This window comes from Anas platyrhynchos, chromosome 5 (assembly GCF_047663525.1).
Source record: "Anas platyrhynchos isolate ZD024472 breed Pekin duck chromosome 5, IASCAAS_PekinDuck_T2T, whole genome shotgun sequence".
Classification (NCBI taxonomy): Eukaryota; Metazoa; Chordata; class Aves; order Anseriformes; family Anatidae; genus Anas; species Anas platyrhynchos.
Window position 1 is genome coordinate 57,987,699 of NC_092591.1, and position 18,492 is coordinate 58,006,190.

The 18,492-nt window shown below is 34.2% G+C and overlaps 1 long non-coding RNA gene across 5 annotated transcripts in view; it reads right to left on the reverse strand.

Moving 5' to 3' along the window:
• LOC106017859 (uncharacterized) overlaps positions 1 to 18,492 on the reverse strand; it is an 89,386-nt gene that overhangs the window by 35,303 nt on the left and 35,591 nt on the right. For all 5 annotated transcript variants that reach the window (XR_011809820.1, XR_011809819.1, XR_011809818.1 and 2 more), the window contains one exon: positions 17,892 to 18,049. This is a non-coding gene — a long non-coding RNA (uncharacterized lncRNA). The remainder of the gene's footprint in view (positions 1 to 17,891; positions 18,050 to 18,492) is intronic.

Genomic DNA, 18,492 nt, shown 5'->3' on the forward strand with positions numbered 1-18,492 from the left:
TAATCCAGTTCAAGATGCACACATTAAGTATCGAGTACTAACAATAATTTAATACACGTGGATTTTATAGAAACGTTAAATTTCTGAAACCTAAGGCTAAAAATAAAATTACAGATGGTAAGCACGCTACCACCATCTACCAACAGTCTAGCTCTGGTGTTTTTTTGATTGTATTTTTTAATACTTGAGAATTGCTTAGATACCACCTGAGAAGAGCATGTGAAGTATAAAGGATAGATTTGGCTGGATAAATGGATTCACTGCCGTTCTAGTGTAGACTTGTATCATGAAGCATGCAGTCAGGCCTGGCACTACTGGCATTCTTGTTGCTTCTAATAATTCAGCAGGAAGTTTGTGGGGCAAAAGCCTGGTCCCACAGAAGTCAAAAGTGAACTAATCTGCATTGAATTTGCTCGGGTTAAGATTTCACCCATGACCCCATAAAGCCCAATTCTACTGTGAAATTGTGGTCAGAACTTCACCTAGTGTAAATTGCCAGTTCATTGAATTACGTGTGTTTGGAGCAACACTAAGAATTCATACCACATTGGAACCTGAATGTGTATCTCCAAGTCATGGCTAAGGCCAAGAGTAGAAACTACACTAATGATGCTGTATTAGCATTGTCAAGTGGGAAGCCTACAACGTTGTCAAATTCACTTTCCATGAGCTCTAAATTCTCAGAGAATTAAATTAAAAAAAAAAAAAAAAGAAGAAAAAAAAAAAAACAACCCACAGTGCTGCCATCAGAAACTCCTTGCAGATGGCATAAAATAGCTTAACTGTAATTCACTGGGAGCTAATTTCAGTCATTGCTAATACATGCTGGGTAGGAAATTAGTGTCAAACAACAAAATGGCATGATTTTTTAAAAGCATTTGGATTCAAGTTTCAAATACTCTCAATTAACCAGTATTCAAGTTTCCAGATTCAAATCTCATCTACAGAATTACATATTGCCAGCTATTCTTCTAGTTTTAAGAAAAAAATACTGGATAACAGACTTTGCTAGGTTGCAATAATTAAAGGAATGAAACCTATGACTATATAATACAACTATATATTTATGTAACGACTGCACAGGTATAGCATTTTGCTAAACATTTGCCTAAGACTTCCATCTTTTTACCTCTGCAAAGTGAAATGTTTTGTTACAAAACCTGCTTGAATAGGCCAAAGTACTAATAACTACAGAGAGAGAATGCCTATTTGAGATTTGTTTCTTGGGTCTTGCTATTTAAAAAAAAAAAAAAAAAAAAAAAACAAATAAAAACCCACTTTTAAAAACAAACAAACAAACAAAAAAACTTCTTAATCTGAATACCTAAAAATTAAAGTGGATGCACCAGCCAATCTGCAGATTCATTTCAGAGACAGAAGCAGGCTTACCATAAAATACTTCTAAAAAGCACCAGACTCACTGCATTTCTGACACCATATATGAAGATTTAAGCAACATTCATAGATAAGATTTTTAGTTTTGCTTTCAATTTCATAGATTAATGCTGAAATGAAATTTGCTGAAGGCAATAATGGACAGTTACTCTAAATCTAAGGTGTTTAACCACAGTTTGTATCTATACAGAGTTAAGACTGCAGTACTATTATTTGTACAGGGTTTCTAATATGATTATTTTTTAAATCAGTTGTTCATAGAAACAACAGATTTAATGTTTAAAATTTATAGGCACTTGTCAAGCAAGGAGATCCCGTAAAACCGGATACAGATATTTAATGTTTCAAAAATTGTACTCACTCTGTTATTGTAAAAATTAAAGCACTTTCTCATTTGTTTTGCACCTACCCAAATTGCAAAGCTTGACCCGTGTTTATATATACCATCCAGACCATATAAAACATGAACAGAGGAACTTTAAATGAAGATGTCAATTAAAGGAACTAATAACAGTGTAATCTGTAACTTTCAAAGACTCTGAAAATGATCTCTCTTACATCCATATTTAATCACAGTACTGTTATGCTGTATTGAAACACTGAGAGCATTCGCAATGCCATAGTTGAAGTGAAATATCAGTGGGGCTTTTTATTTTCCTCCAGGCAAACTGCAGAAGGATAAACACTCATTAGTTACAAAGTCAAAAGTGTCCTGTTTCTAAACAAAATAAATTATTTGCAGAGTGGGTTTCATTATGAAAATAATAATTACAGGACGAAAACCTCCAAACAATTATGCTGAGACAAAACTATGACTTTGGAGATAATGGGTATAGCCAGCAGGGATTAAAGTGTGCAGGATTTCCTGGTCATTTACTCATTGGAAGATTTGAAAATCAGTTTATCCATGGGAGAAAAATAAGCTATAGCCATCAGTCCTTGATCATAAAACACACATGACTTTAAACTCAGTGCAATACTGAAAGGAGATAAATGTGCATCTTCTAATCAGCTTTGCCCTTAGTAGCAGGTATCACTTTGGCAATTAGGACCACACTGTGGAATATATGGAAATATGGGGAGACAAACTGTGGAAAAACAAAACAAAACACACCACAACAAAACACAACAATGACGACAACAACAACAACAACAAAAAACAAAACCGCAAAAACCACACTTTGCAAAATACACAGAAAGGCTATAACCACAGGTGGCTATTTTTGCTGACCTAAAAAAATTCCCTAAAACAGTGGCTGCGATGCAGCCAGAACACGGAGGGCATGTTTTCTTTTTTAACTCATGCATTCTTCTGGAATTCTGAGGTCTGAGTAAACTACACTATGCCCACTAACCTTTCAGATGCAAAGGAAAGCTCCCACTGAAAATCCACAGAGAGGATACATTAAATGATTACCTCTTACCACTGAAATTCCAGAGAAGAATCATTTTTCTTTACACGTCTATATCAGGAATTTTATTCACACTGTTTCCACTTGAGAGAAACCTGACAAAATGAAGCACCCTTACTGAACAGGATAGTAATTTTCATAAAATGCACAGTCAAACTGGTAAAGACAAAATCATCTAAATTCTCCAATTTTTACTTCAATTGGAAATAAAATAACGTGAAATACAGTCATTGTGGGTTTCTTAAAATAAGAAACATTTTACAGGTACTAACACCAATAAGTAATGTATATGAATATTTTTTCTTTTTCCTGGCAATTTTGAACTGCTTGTCTTTCATAGGATTTCTTATGGCTATTTACATTTTCACTCAGTGAAAATCAATTACCTTCCTGCAATAAGCCTCATTTGCTACCTTTGAGTATAATAGAAACACCATTAGGATGATGACATTACCCAAAAGAAGGGCACCACACAGTTGGTAGACATAAATTAAGGACCCTTTCACATATGCATTAGAAATACTGCTGTGACTGAAATATGCATAAAATCTGTATCTATTAGAGCTATTAGTGTGTGCTGGTGATGATTTTGAAGGAGGAGGGGGAGATTGTGATCTACTACTTTGACAAAATTATGTATTTCCTTTTTTTCTCAGTATGTGCCACTGATGCAATAAGCACAGGCCCCCAGCTGAGCTGCATTTGGAAATGCCACTGAGCATGGTATATGCGCTTCACTTCCCTTTGCTGAAGCAAGACACTGTCAGGAATAGAGTGCATGTGTGCCGCCAAGCCCGCTCCTCCTTCATCACCCTGACCTCCACCGTTCTGCGGATGTATGCCTGGGTGAAGATACCACTCATGTGGAAAACAGCTCCTGCAGATCAATTCATAGGATTTAGGGACATTTAACTTCCATCAAGACCGCATCATCTTATTGATATTTGAAGACTAACTTATTACTGAACATTAATGGGACTAACATAAAGGGCTGCGTGTTTGCTGGGAGTGGGGGAACTAATTTAGAGATTCCTCCCTTGGAGCCTTTTAAGCAGAGGAAACTACTTCTGAATGCAGTTATTTTTACCTGGGTTCTTATGAGCTTAAGTAAAACAAAATTATAACACAGCGTGATGATTTATTATGTATTAAAAATGTAAAAATACGTTCCCTCCTTCCTACTTTCATATTCATTTGACATATGAATAAACAAATTAAGAAAAAGGGAAATATTGAGACACTTTTCTACAAGGATTATTAAATGGCACCTGTCATGTTTTTGTTAACAGAAAAGCCCTAGTTACCTTCTCTTGTGGACATATCATTTAAACTATTTGAGTTCTGTCAGTACTTATGAAAAAGGCAGCTTTGGGGCTTGCTCTTACAAACTGAAAATTAGGATAATCTCAATTCTACAGCAGACGTTCTACTGACAGTGCTATGAGTATTGAGTTCAATTCCAACACTCAACAAAAAAGTATAAAAACTTGCTTAATTGACAGAAGTATTTAATATGCAGAAGGGTGATCCAAGACTACTGATATTCCCTAACAAAAAGCCTAACAAACGTAAACTGGGTCTCCTCTGACTTATCCTGGTATAAATTAGTCAAGTGGAGAGGTGCACTGGCAAAGAAATGAAGGAGAGAAGAACCAGATATAGGAATTATTTTCTATTTTTAGAATTTCCCTATAGTTTGAGTATCCTTCTGCATCACAGTTCTGTAAAAGTCTGAGACAGTATTCCTACGCAGTGCTTGATAGTGAGCAAACAGGCATAATCAAGCAAAGCAAATGTGTGCACCTGAAGTCCCACTAAAATCAAACGTTAATGCCATTCAATTAACCAGATGCATAAAGGTTTTACTAGATTTGAAAGAAGTGCTGAGAATTTTGCAAAATAAAGCCCATGAACAGAAGAAGGATTTTCATGCGTTAATTTGTTTGTAGTAAAAAGAAGTTTTCTGAGAAATCAGCCTATTCATAGAATTAAGATGCCATTAATTCCTGAATTACCCTTGTAATCTCAATATTCAAAGCCACAGAAGAACAAAGTGAAAATAGTAATACTTCATGGGTAATTTTCCTTCTAATTTACTTATTTCAATTTTCAGTTTTGAATTAAAATAATGTTTCTATTTATTGGCTAAATGTTATTTCTATCTAAGCTTGAAAGTATAATAAGGTGTAACTGAGTTCTTAAAGAAAATGCATTAAGGAACTAACTAACCTCTTCTATATTTTTTTTCCCTAGAAAAATTCATATATGCAGATTAAGTGCACAAAACAAATTTTGCAGTGTATGCATTATATATCTTACATTAAAAATTATGACTGGTGGAGGAATGCTCATCTCTCGAGGCATTTGTACTGCTACAATTTACAATAGGAAATATGCAGAGTGGATGTGGCTTCAGATTAATCATTTAGACACTATACATTTCATAAGGATAAAGGTCATAACAGCTGAGCAAACCATTTCCATCAACATTTTAAATAAGAAGATTATACGATACACAGAACTTGAACTAACACGACAGAATTTGTGCAAAGTATTGCAGCATTCCAGGAAATTATCTGTCTGAATGCAGAAAACAGTACAGTGCAAAATATAGCAACCTTTTAAATATTAAACATAAAAGTACAAGTATTAGATTTTTTTTTTTTCACTCTTTCAGAAGTAATTTTAAAAAATAACTTATTTTAAGTATACTTACAAGTGCTGCATCTGTTCACATTCGGAAAGTTTTTTGAACATACCTGAAACTTCTGTTTGAACACATATACAGAGTTCTTTAAAAAGTAGGCTTAAGCAAAATGTAAAAGAAATGTCTTCAGAGCTAAATTTAAGAAATTAATTATCATAAATCCAAAGTACAAAACATTCCGTCATTTATTGAGAACATATATGTATTTAGCTACAAAACTAGAGTGCTAGGTTTCTATACAATGAACATAGAGTATAATTCTATCGTATGATAGATCATGATTCTTCAGCTTGAAAAGAGAATACATGGAATATAATAGAAATCTATTAGGTAAGCGTGGAGAAGTGAACTGGACTGTTCACTATCTATTTCAACCTAAGCAGTAGAAGGTCATCAGATGGAGAAAGGAGTTACAGGTTTCAGAACAAAGAAAGGAACGTTTTGTAACCAATTAACTTGTAGAATAACTTTATATAATCTCAGATACTGAAGGATTACACTCTTTGAACAAATTCAGAGCAAAACTTAGACTTGTAAGATTCCAGTCTGCCTTCATTGTGTTGATAAATTCTTATGATTTATTTCAACAGTATGAAGCAGATTGAAAGATATGTGTTCTAACACATGCCACTGTAATATTATTTTGAATGATTTCTACTATTGGTGCTTGTGGATCCATTATATATACCACAAGCTTGTTCATGTGTTTTATTAAATTACTTTTAATGGATTGGAATAATAATTCTCTCCATGGAAAAAAAAAATACTTCAGAAAAAAACACAACTAAATGACAAACGCTGTCTTCAGCTTCCTCAAAATATTTAAACTATTTTATACACATATTTACAATTTATTTACACAGCAGTTCAAGAGACTTTTTTGATATAGTTATCTCACATTATGGGCACTAATAGGATGATGGTACTTGTTCCTGGGTCACTGAACAAACTAAAGCTGCCTAAAGTCACTCAAGCCTCAAGTGAAACCGTTAGAAGTTGTTTTTTTTTTTTTTTTTTAAGATTTCTTTTTAAAGAGGACAATGTACAAAAATGCTTAGTTTTGACTAGTTCCACATTGTTTCATCTTTGTATGCTCTCTGCTTTCTGCTTCAGCATAGCTGTGGTAGTAATATTGTTGCTGTTAGGCCAGAAGGTCAGGGGTTGAAGGACAACGTAAAAACTTAGGCTGTAATTCAGTGATGACACAGAGGCACAGTGCTTGTAGGGGAAGAGCAACCATACTGTCAAAGGTGTCTTCTTTGGATGAAACACTGAACAGAGGTCCCTACTGGCAAAGTCAAATGAAAAAGGAATAAAAGCTTCACTGTGAAAAACACATTTAAAAAAAAAAAACTTCTGTATCATTCAGAATGAAAGCTGAAGTATTGATGGAGTTTTATATATCTAACAAAAATTGATTTTACATCTGTCTTTTGGTTCATGGCAAAAAAAATCTATTATCAGTTTCACATGTCACTATTAATTCATACTTATTAATTCAAGAGTACCTTAGAATATAAAATTTATCTTACTAAAAGTCACGTGCTCTTGTTTTAGGAAAGGTTTTAGGAAAGTCAAGATTTACAGTTGAGAAAAAAATTATTTAACTCTTCCTTTTTGCAACCAGATTAGAAGGGACTCGGTTGTTACATTTTAGAATTTAAATTTGCTGTCTTCATGTTGTCGCTGGTTTATTAATGAACAAGTGTTTCAGTTTGTAAGAAAATTATTTTACAAAGGAGCGAGAGGTTATATCTAAAAATGAAGGAATGCAATGAGAAATAAATTACAGACAAAACTCTCAAAACTGTTACCTGAACGCCACTGATTAGCATTATTTTGAAGTCCCTAATGTTAAGCTGAAACGAAAAAAGATGGATGAAATACATGAGTAGAAAATACCAATAATCATTCTTGCTGACATATTTAGAGAGACATAGACAGAAGAATGAACAGTGCACGATGATGGGTAAGAGGAAACCTTCAATATGTAGAGGTAAAAGATGAGTCAACATAAAGTCCAGAACAAAAAAAAATCTGGATCAACAGAAGCAGTGAGACATACACCACTTCAAAGGATGTCTTCTATAATTTTAATCTCTATTATCAATATTTCCCTGAAAATTTTAGTCTTCTTTAATGCCAGCATAATATTTTGAAAATGCCCCACTGTCTGCCTTTAATAAGACACATTTCAGTTTGTTTATTTTGCCCTGCAAGTGAAAATTGCTTTAAAGTCATAATTAGGAGATACGTCCTCTAAAACATACACATCCCCATACAACCCAGAAAACACTGAAAGTGCATAAATCAGATCAAGAAATCCCATTTAGAAGATTACAATTTAAGTTTATCAAATTTGCCTGCTTATGAAGACGTATGAGTCTACAGAAGCACATTTTGTAGAGACTTGCAAAATATGGTCCCTGTGCTACTGTCTCCACCACAACACCATGAGAAGCTCATGGACCAGATCCTGCAGGATTCCAAGTAACTCCAGTGAGATTCTGATGAGGCTATATAGTGGCAAAAGTCGATTAGTTTACAGGACTGGCACTGCTATACATGCACGCTTACCCATATATCCAGACATGCCAACATATAAACAAATGCTTTTAATAGCTTTTTTTTTTTTTTTTTTTTTAATTAAAACACCCCATTGTAAATTAGGCGAATCTTTTATCAGGCTTTTGGACCCTTTTATTATTAAAAATACCCCACACTAACTTCTAAACACAATTTCATATTCTAACAGTCAAATAAAAATGCACCTGAAAGCACAATTTAAACTTTGTATATAGCTGTAATAATGTTGGTCAACAAAAGAAATGTTGAAAATCCTAAGGAAACATCATAAAAATGTAAGATATTATATAAAAGTAGAAGAAACCTCAGAATTTTATTATCTTGTTCTATGCAGTACAGGCAAAATTCTAGAGTTCTGAAAAAATGAAACTACCAGAAATCTATCCAGCAATTTTATAATTTGAGTGATTTTGCTTGGAAAAACAGTATTAGTAATACCATGACTCAATGTTTGGTCACCAGCTGACAAGTGCTACTTAAACCTCTCTATTCCCTGTACTAAGAGCAGTCATCTCTGATCTTTCAGAGCACACCTACACTACAAAATTCTGCCAGCAGTCATTGCCTCAAAGAAGAAAAGGCAGGATCTTTGATGAACACCGCATCACTGAAATTATAATACAAAATATGCTTTTGCTGGTATAACATTTTATTGGAAAGAGGGAAGAAAATGGAACAAAAGTCTATGTTGACACAAAGCTCAAGTTAGTTGATATAAATAAGTTTGTATTAGACATATTACCCTAGGATGGTACAGTACTCATGTGAAGTAATACTGCTAAAAAAACAAGGTGTGTTTAGAAAAACATTGAGATGGATTGAAAACTTTTCCAGATACCATAAAGATGATCTTAAAAAACTGATCTGTTTTAGAAAAATAATATAAGGGCTTAGTCTTACTAAAAATCCCTGCATCTAAACAGATTGGGCAAGTCAAAATGGTCTCAAGAATTAGTCAAAATCAGAAGTGCAGCCACAGTCCGAATAACGCTTGCAGTGAAAAAGCTGATGTGATCCAAGTATTTGCCAGTGTTGCTAGACAGTCTACCTTTCATTTTGCATATAACAAGCATTTAAGACCCTATGTGAACCCTACCGAAAGCTCATTAAAGGTGTGCACAGAGGTGTTTGTTGAAGCCAGTTCTGAATACAGAAGTTTGGACCCCACATTTTCCAAGCACATTTGAAAACCTAATTCTCAAGATATGCAATTGTTGTCAAGCCTCTTAAGTGCCAGAATCACCAATCACCTCTCAAATGGCCTTACAGTGTGAAACAGCATAAAGAAAAGTGTGTATGAATGGAATTTACAAAATAAAATAAAATAAAATAAAATAAAAGCTACAATATCTCAGAAGAACTCTCTTGCCTGGTAAGCACTGGTGTAATGAATTGTAGGTTTTTTCCTAGAATGGAGCTAAGTCAAAGTAACGTGAGGAATTTAGAAAGGTGCATTTCTCATTTGTATAGACTAGCGAAGGAACAGTGTATGACTTAACTCAACTTCACTGCTGATTTAAGTGGGATGAATTCCTACCAAAATTATGGGAAAGGTGCAAAATGTAGTAGTACAGGGGGAGTGATGGGAGTAAATTGAGTAGATAATATTTTTTTGGCTGAATGTCAGAAAAAAATAGTCTTAACAGAGAGGAGTATTATACTGTAGAAACGACATCCCCAAGACAAGTGATAGAAGTTTTATTGCTTCAGTCCTTTAAAAATGAATTAAGTAATGCACAAGAAAAAAGATCCAATCCTGCCCTTCCTGAAGGATTTTTAATATGACCTACTATATCTTTATGATCTCTGTCATTTCATGCATATGAGCAAAAGAATAAACTGTGCATAGCAAGGAGGGAAATCTCAGTTTCATTGGTTTTCCTCCCTGCAAGCCTCCCTGCTTCTTGCCATTCACAACCATTTCCATCATCTACAGATGGCTAGAGGAGCAGGGGGCAACACACAATTACAAATTAATCTCTATTATCATTGCAGAAGCCTGGAGTTGCACTCCAACAGCACAGAGCTAATTTTCTCGTCTTTCCTTGGGAGTGGGAAGGTTGCTTGTACATTTGTCAGTTTTGTCTTTGTCAGGGGGGTTATATGTTCAGTATAATGAGAAAAGGGCACAAGTAAAACAACATTTCTCAATTTTAATATTGTAAGACTTCTCACTAAAATGAGGATTACCATCATGAAGCTTTCTTTTCAAATTCTTTTTCATGTACAGTATTACAAACCTATCAGATTCCCTCTTTCATAGTCACTGTCACACTTTCTAACCTTCCTTAACCTTAAGTCTCAGGACTTTCACATACTACCAAAAAAAAGAAAAAAAACAAAACAAAACAAAACAAAAACACCACCTGACAGATTTAAAAGCCTTTCTCAGAAGAACTTCACCCAAATTCTTCAGATACGATTTCATTGTGACTTCCAGATATACCTGTTTTAGCAAGAAACAAGGATTATGGAACTATTTCCCATCTAATATCAATTACTTTGTCTTTTAGGATAAATTCTGACTTCTTACCTTCATTAAATTATATTTGGATTATACAGCTTTCATTTTGAAGTAGTCATAAGAAACACTCTTTCCCCTCTTCACTCTTGCATGTAAGTTTATTTCTGGGTAAGGTGATCTCTTGACAAAAAAGAAGGAAAAAAAGAACAAAAATCCCACCACACAACAAACCACCACCCCCAGAAGAAAAGCTTCCTCAAAAACTACTACATGTGACAGGAAAAGCGCAGAAGAGGGTTTGTCCATTGCTCTTAAGTTTCTTCACTATGTGTTTCATTTATATTCTCTATGTTCCATCTTTCTTGTAACTAAATCTCAAGTGGTCAGTATTTTCTATGCCCTCTCCATATATTTGGAAAATTTAGAATCAAATAGTTAGAAGGGACCTTCAAAGACCGTGCAAGTCCAACTGCCTGAGCACATCAGGGCTAACCAAAAGTGTAAGTATTATTGAGGGCATTATCCAAATGCCTCTGGTTTTATTTTGGAATAGCAGGACTCCTTTGAATGCAACTAGATAACTTGATATTGTTGGTTTTGCATTATAAATTGTCTCAAATCCAAGAACGGTGATGAGGAAAGAAAACTGAAATCTGACCAGCATGTGCTAGGAGTCTGTAACTCACCTTTTATAGGTGAGTTACACAACTCACACACAACTACACTTTGGTCTGTGGTTCACCCACAACTACATTTTGGTCTGTGATCTTATTTTCATTCCATCATCACCAGAGGAAAACTAGCCTGCCCTTTCAATTGTGACAACTTGTTAAGAATTACAACAATGGCTCAATTTTTACTCAACACATTGGCTGTCTAGATATGCCTTTTTATCCCTTTTGTTTGCTATTCCAATATGTTAAGTATTAAAAAGCTGCAACCTCTGCTAACCAGTTATGTTGTCAGTAACACAGTTCCTGCTGTGGCCTTGTTCATTCAAGTTCATTAACTCATTCTTTTTTTTTTTTTTTTTAATTATCAACTGATAATAAGCACTTGATGAACACATCAAGCTGGAAAACTGGATACACAGAGTTGTATACTTGCAAGCATAATCTAACTATAAAAGCTTAATTTTTAACAGGATTTCTTTGCCTATTTTAAGCTAATTTGAAAGAAAATCATATTTCTTTCAATTTAAGTATGCTTAACTAGCAATTGTTAATATGATTGAGCTCTGTACACAAATGTGATGAAAGATATCTTGACTATTAAAAAATTGGATTCCCACTTAAAGACAAAATGTACAAATTAAATTATTTTATATAAGCTCATGGTATTATCTGTAGGTAAGCTCTATCCTGTAAAAATATAGGCTACTTATGCAAGAGATTTCATTTGGTTAGATGTTACAGTTTTTTTGTGTAATCTCACTCTCCAACTTTTTATAGCACCTCAGATTCTACTTCATAATCTCCTTTGAAATACGGTAAATATATATATATGTATATATTTAATGAAGAAAACTATCCAGTTTTTTCATTACTAAATATAACTTTAAAATTGAAAACTTTTTAAAATAAATTATTTAATATTCACTGACATTACACCTCCTATCAAAGTCAACTTCAGTTCTCAGATGGTCCAAAGAGATAGTTGTTGCACTGTCTTGGAAATTTAAGATCAATTTAATACTTTTTAAACAGCTAATATTTTATAAATGGTGATTAGTTATAATTTTTTTGTTAAGAGAACAGTTTCAAATGACAAAAGTTGTATCAATGAGTATCCAACCAGCCAGCAAATCCAAGTTCCACTAATTTTCACTTCCAATTTGTCATCTACTTAGCAGTTTATTGCTCATATTAAAACACCATATTAAAACATATTTTGTTTGATGCATCTATTGAATTTACAATATTGAAATATTATATACATGTACGATATGTGAAATATTAAAAAAGCTCTGAAATAGAAGGGAGATGGCTTCCAAATGAAACTCTGTTCAAGTGTGCATTCATTATTCAATTCCTTGCTAAAACAAAGATTTTCAAAGATATACCACAACTTTAATGGAACTCCTAACTTTTCAATTGCAACCAAAATAGCGAACATGCTCAAACTCAACAGAAGGTCTAAAAAGACTGTTCCCCACAAGCACGCCTGCCGTTTCTAGTTGTGCTGCACTCCAAGTAGAGGCCATGTCCTTCCTCTGGGTCAATCATCATACTTCATACAGTTAATCTCTCCCCAAAGTCACTGGACTGTTCATCAGAACCAGAGAAAACATGCAAACTTACAACTAAGTAATTGAGATTGCACCAACCAGAAATAGAGTCTTACAAAGACACTGCAAAGTACCTAGCAAATTATTCTGAATTTCATCTCAGAAAAAGAGACAAACAACTGAGCAGCGCCATTCGTATTTTTAACTCCTCTTCATTAAGTCTTTCTGTGGAGGATGAACACACCCAGAGGACTGATAAACTCAAAAGACTTTTCTCCAACTAGAGATGCCAAATTAGTGACATCTCTCATGAGAACAGGCATCTCTATATTTAATTCTCCTAGCTGAAAATTCTAATTACATTGTGAGCCAACTTATCTGAGATTTAGTACTACTGCACCAGAAAAGGCATGGATACTTTGGTCAATCTAGAAAATGAAACATGTTTTTCTATGTTTTCTGTAACAGCAAATAAATAGTGTTTTTCTGTTTGTTTTGCAACGTACCATTTAGTCATGAAAAGCTGCCTAGTTTTATCATACACCACATTTAGAATGATATTTGCAGTATATAAAACATTACCAGACTTGATAATTTACTCAAAATAGTTAAATATGACAAGACATTAGGAAGAAAGGGTACCAACAGACATTAAACACTGCTCAAGTTGAGTAGGTAACACAGAATGATTACAGGCATACTTGCAACTGATCTTACATGAATATAGACAATAATTTTATTTACAATAAGCAGAAATTCTATTATTTTCTTCTTTGTAATGATATAAATGCCAAGTTAATCATTAAAAGAAATGTCAGCTCTATCAGTGGCAGCTGCTCTTCCTACTTAAAAAGGAGGGGAAGTGTAAGAGCAGGGCAGCTAGCAAACCCCACAGCGGTCTGCAAAGTCACTAGTGGGAAAACAACAAAGGCCTTTCCATGCAACTAACACAGATGTGCCCATAGCCAAACTGTCAGAAACAGTTAAGATGATGGCTACTCACAGTTCATTATTTCCTTCTCACAGGTCACTGGGTGACAAGCTGGGTCACCATGCTTTGTCGGCTGCTACAGTCCTTCTCCTCCTCCCTCCCCCCCAGTTCTTATTCCATTTAAATAAAGGTAAGCCGCTCAAACCAGTATACTAATGTAAACAAATATATTCAAATGATTTCTAAAAATGGGACTGTAATGTTTATTATACATTCCTTTCATTTTCAGATGGACGTATAACATTTCCCCTTTGCGATGAGCTGAGAACCAAATTTGTATCTGTGGCAGATACAGCTATTAGAATAATTTTGTCAAGATGAGACTAAAGCTTATAATGAAAGCTAATGTGTCACCAATTCAAAGCTTTAACCTTTAGAACGCTTACATGGCAGATACATCATGGAAAATCATTTCAACTCAGTGAAAAGATGGTTGTCATAAAGGAGTTTTCACAAAGAAATCTTAAAGTGTATTTAAAATTAATACAAACTAGTTTTTAAATAGAAAAATACAGTGTAGAGCTGTTTATAAGTGGAACATTAATAATTGTATTTTTAATGCATTTGGTATCCAAAACCAACTATCTTTTAAAAAAATACATTCCCATCTGTATCCATGGACTAACCATAATTCATAACGTAGATCATGACTTTCACCTTTATTTTGTCCACTTAGAATTTATAAACTGCTTATGGATTGTAAAGAATCAAAGGTCAAACATTCAATTAGCCGTTACAAACAATTTTACCAATTCATAGTTGTGTCACTGATGAAAGTGGGAGAACACTTCTGTCTCCTTGGGGTGTTCTTTACTCATTTTTCCTCCACTGGTAAGTCTTAAGAAATGTAATAACTGAATCCGCCCAACTGATTCAGAAAAAAATGAAATGAAACCAACTGTCCCAGATGTGTCTGTCTTAGTATTAAATATGACAGGGTCATAAGTATTCTGACCCAGATCCAGGAGTGCTTGTACCTAGCATGTACGTAGCTTGGAACACACTTAAATGAATATCCACATTGGAGACAAAATCTTTAGAGAACTGTGAAATCAGGCCTACCTTTGGGAGCAAAGTGATCCAATAAGGCCACAAACTAAAAATACATTAAAACAGGTGACTAATTTTAGGAACATTACCAGTGTTATTTAAAGGGACAGATCACAAATTCAATGCATTGCTGGGAGACCCAAAATACGGAGCGAGTGTTTTTTCTTCCCCTTTTTCTTACTAGAATTTGTCAGGGTTCCATGTTGACATACAAATATTGAAACAAAAGGAACAAATAATACGCCATTTGAAGTACAAAATATTTATCTTAGAGATACATACAAGAAAAACGGGTGAACTGTTGCATGCAAATTCATGAAGTAACTGCTCATTTTAGAGACTTAGCTGACATCAAAAGAAATCTGATCTGTTACAGTTGATGATGCAAGAGTACCATCTTTCCTTTTTAGGGCTCAACTAGGAAGATCATAAAAATAAGGGAAGTAATTTAAGATGTTGTCAGAAGTTACAGGAGTCGCATTTCTACCATATAATACCTAAAACATTAAGTTGTTTTCTTGATGCAAAGATGATACTATGTCATCTTTTGTCATGTGTTCATTCTCCAAAATTTGAGTGAAAGGAGATAATGGATCTGCAGCTTCCCTTATGTGAGCAGTTCCATGAGAATAAGGATGGGAAGGAAATTTGTGGCTGTTAGTTTCTAGTTAAGTCATTAGCTCCTGTACACTGAGGGAGGTACAGGAATCAGAATCATACAGCTCACTTCTCCACTCATTCTTATCTAAATACCATGTTGTCTTAGCAAATTTCAACCCTCCATACCTATGGACTAGCTTACGACAGGATTTTTTGTCCATTTGGGGTAATGTTTGCCTTTTAGAAATGGAACAGATTTATTTATTGGCAACATCATTTACTGGAATGGATGAGTTTTTCACATTTCACATAGGAACTCAGGGATTAATTCAGGTAAATCATAGATGAAATTCAGGTTGTCATATCCTACAAACATAATGCATCTCAAAAATTTGTGAAAGTATCAGACGCAATCAAAAAACCATCATTTTACACCTTGAATAAGGTGTCCCCAAAGACAAAAAGGACTTGTTGAGACTGCTAAGGAAGGACATGCAGAGAAACAAGACAATTTGCTTGTCTTTGCTACCATGTATTATAGAATAATGTGCAAGTGTCTGAACAAGATGAAGGTAAGAAAAGGACTCAATGCAAGTTTCAACCAGCAAAAATAAGAACGTCTAGGTGCATAAAAATTATTGCAAACAGATTAATTTGTAATCCAACTACCCACATTCTTTGAAATGTATCCCTCTTTTCATAGAGCCCTTCCTACAAAAACCTATAGATTAGATGTTCTTCCATTATGGCACTGACTTCATTCTGTGGTGACTCTCCATGAAAGCATGGAGACTGTTTCTCAGAATCCAAACCAGAAACAAACAAATAAAACCCTAATAATGAAGCTCTGAGCTGCACATTCCCACAAAACACTAAGCTAGAGAAGGAAACATTTAGGGCAGGATTCAATTTCTTAAACATAGACCCTTGTTGGTATTTGAGACTGCTAAGGTATCCTAAGGATCTGCACCTTACAGATACAAGACTTGCAGGAGATTTACCGTAATCTGAAGGAGCTGAAAGCCTGGTGATATATTCTTCAACAGTTAAAAATCACACTAAACACCTATGCCTTGGCAACTGAATCTCCTTTTAGAGACTCTTCAGATCACTTCTCAAAAAACAGTCTGATAAGAAGTCTACAAGTGTGTTGAGCAGGACAGTTAATCAAAAAGAATTTGAAAAAACAGTTGACCGTCTTTGGAGGGGCAGGATAATATTTACTTTATCAACCTAAATAGCTGGACCAACTCCTGAAACAAAAATTCTAGGACACAGAGATACAGTTTCCTCTACTAACACAATGTATTCTTCATTTGCACCTATGACAGTTTTTCACGTACTGTAAAGAATGGCAAATTTCATTCCTACATTGGAATAGATAGGAGGATAGACACCTTTCTCTTATTTCTCACATCATCTTCCAGAAGGGCATGGAAAGCATTCTATGAGCTACAGAATACGTTAGTCTATCACAGTCTGCTGAAAAACAGCAGGAAATTAGGATTTATCTCACTTAGAACTTCCATAACAGAGGTAATTGTAGGAATTTTGAATTAGTTGCCACTGCTATTTAACAACGTTTTTGACAATAATGTTATTAATTTATTATTTTAATAATTATAGTTCAGAAAAATACTTTAGACTGTGTGACTCCACTTTTGGTGGAAAGAAATGCATAAAGACACAAAGTCAAGCATTCAATGCTTATAAACTATTTTAACTGCAGATAATCTTCAAAATCAAATGTCTGTGTTCACCAAAAGAAGTTTTTTAGCTTAATATTCAAAAACTTACTTAATTCAACTTTCATTATAATATTGAGTAATGTCTAGTGGCCTTCCATTTGAATGGGAGGCTCTGTTTTCTTAATGTTTTGATCTAAGAAAACACTCAAAAGCTCAAAAACATCTAAAGAATGGCATTTGGCTAGTTAACCAAAATTTTTTTTTTCCCCAGTTATGAAGAACCCTCAAACCAGGGCAACATTGTCTGCCTTCTGTAAGTAAAAGTAGTTAAAAACATTACTATTAAACTTTTACTCAAATTAAAATACAGTCCTATATTGAAAGTAACTGTGTCACTTAGTACTTCAGCTCAGCATGACTTCTAAGGTTTATAACAAAGCATTAACCATTTAAATTTAAATCGTGTGGCACAAAAGATGTCACAATGTTGATAGAAGCTATATTTCTTTATGTAATTTGTGTAACGTGAGGTTTTTAGATAAAACTGAAAAATAAATTTTCAATTATCAAACATTCTACACATCAATCTTTAAAAGAAATGCACATAAATGTCACCCTTTTTCATTAATTTTAGGCAAAATCCATGTTCGCTTATCAGCCAGAGGGTTTCTGAGATATTTCAATAATATCCAGGAAATCAATCTTACATGAAACTGAAGGAAAACATCTAATGTCATTGAACAATAAATATCAGTTCTGTCAGTGGCTTACCTTTAAGCTGAGGCCTTAGGATGTTTCTCTTCTAGTTTCCTCACCAGTGCCACTGTCAGCTGTGTAGTCTCCCCTAGGGGATCTGCAGGCATTAAATGGGCGTCCAAAGGTCCTGAAAGTTGTTTCTGATTGGGGTTGCTGACATTTTTTTGTGGTATCTAAGAGATGGAAGTACAAGCATGCAATTCATAAATTGTTAATTAAAATAATGTGTGTCTACTTCTGCAAGTAAGGCTGTTGATCAACAGAAAATGTCAGAAATACAAATAGTTGTGTCAAGATGCATCAAGAAACAAACCTACAGAGTGATTTTCGTTTCCTTTCCTTCCTTCCAAGTTTCTCCATATAGAAAATAAGAAATTTCATTTTTTTTTTTCTCATAGTGAATATAAAATAGTTCTGAGATCTAAATAGACACAAAATACATGTTGATTCATTAAAATCCTATCTACAACTATTATTTGCTTATTATATAAACACTTTATTAAATTAAGAAATCAAATTAGGTTATTTAAGGAAATAAGTTGACTTCCACGCTATTTTCCCTTTCAAAATGTGTTTTTGAAAGGACTGTCTCTGATCTGCCTCTGGCTTAATACTA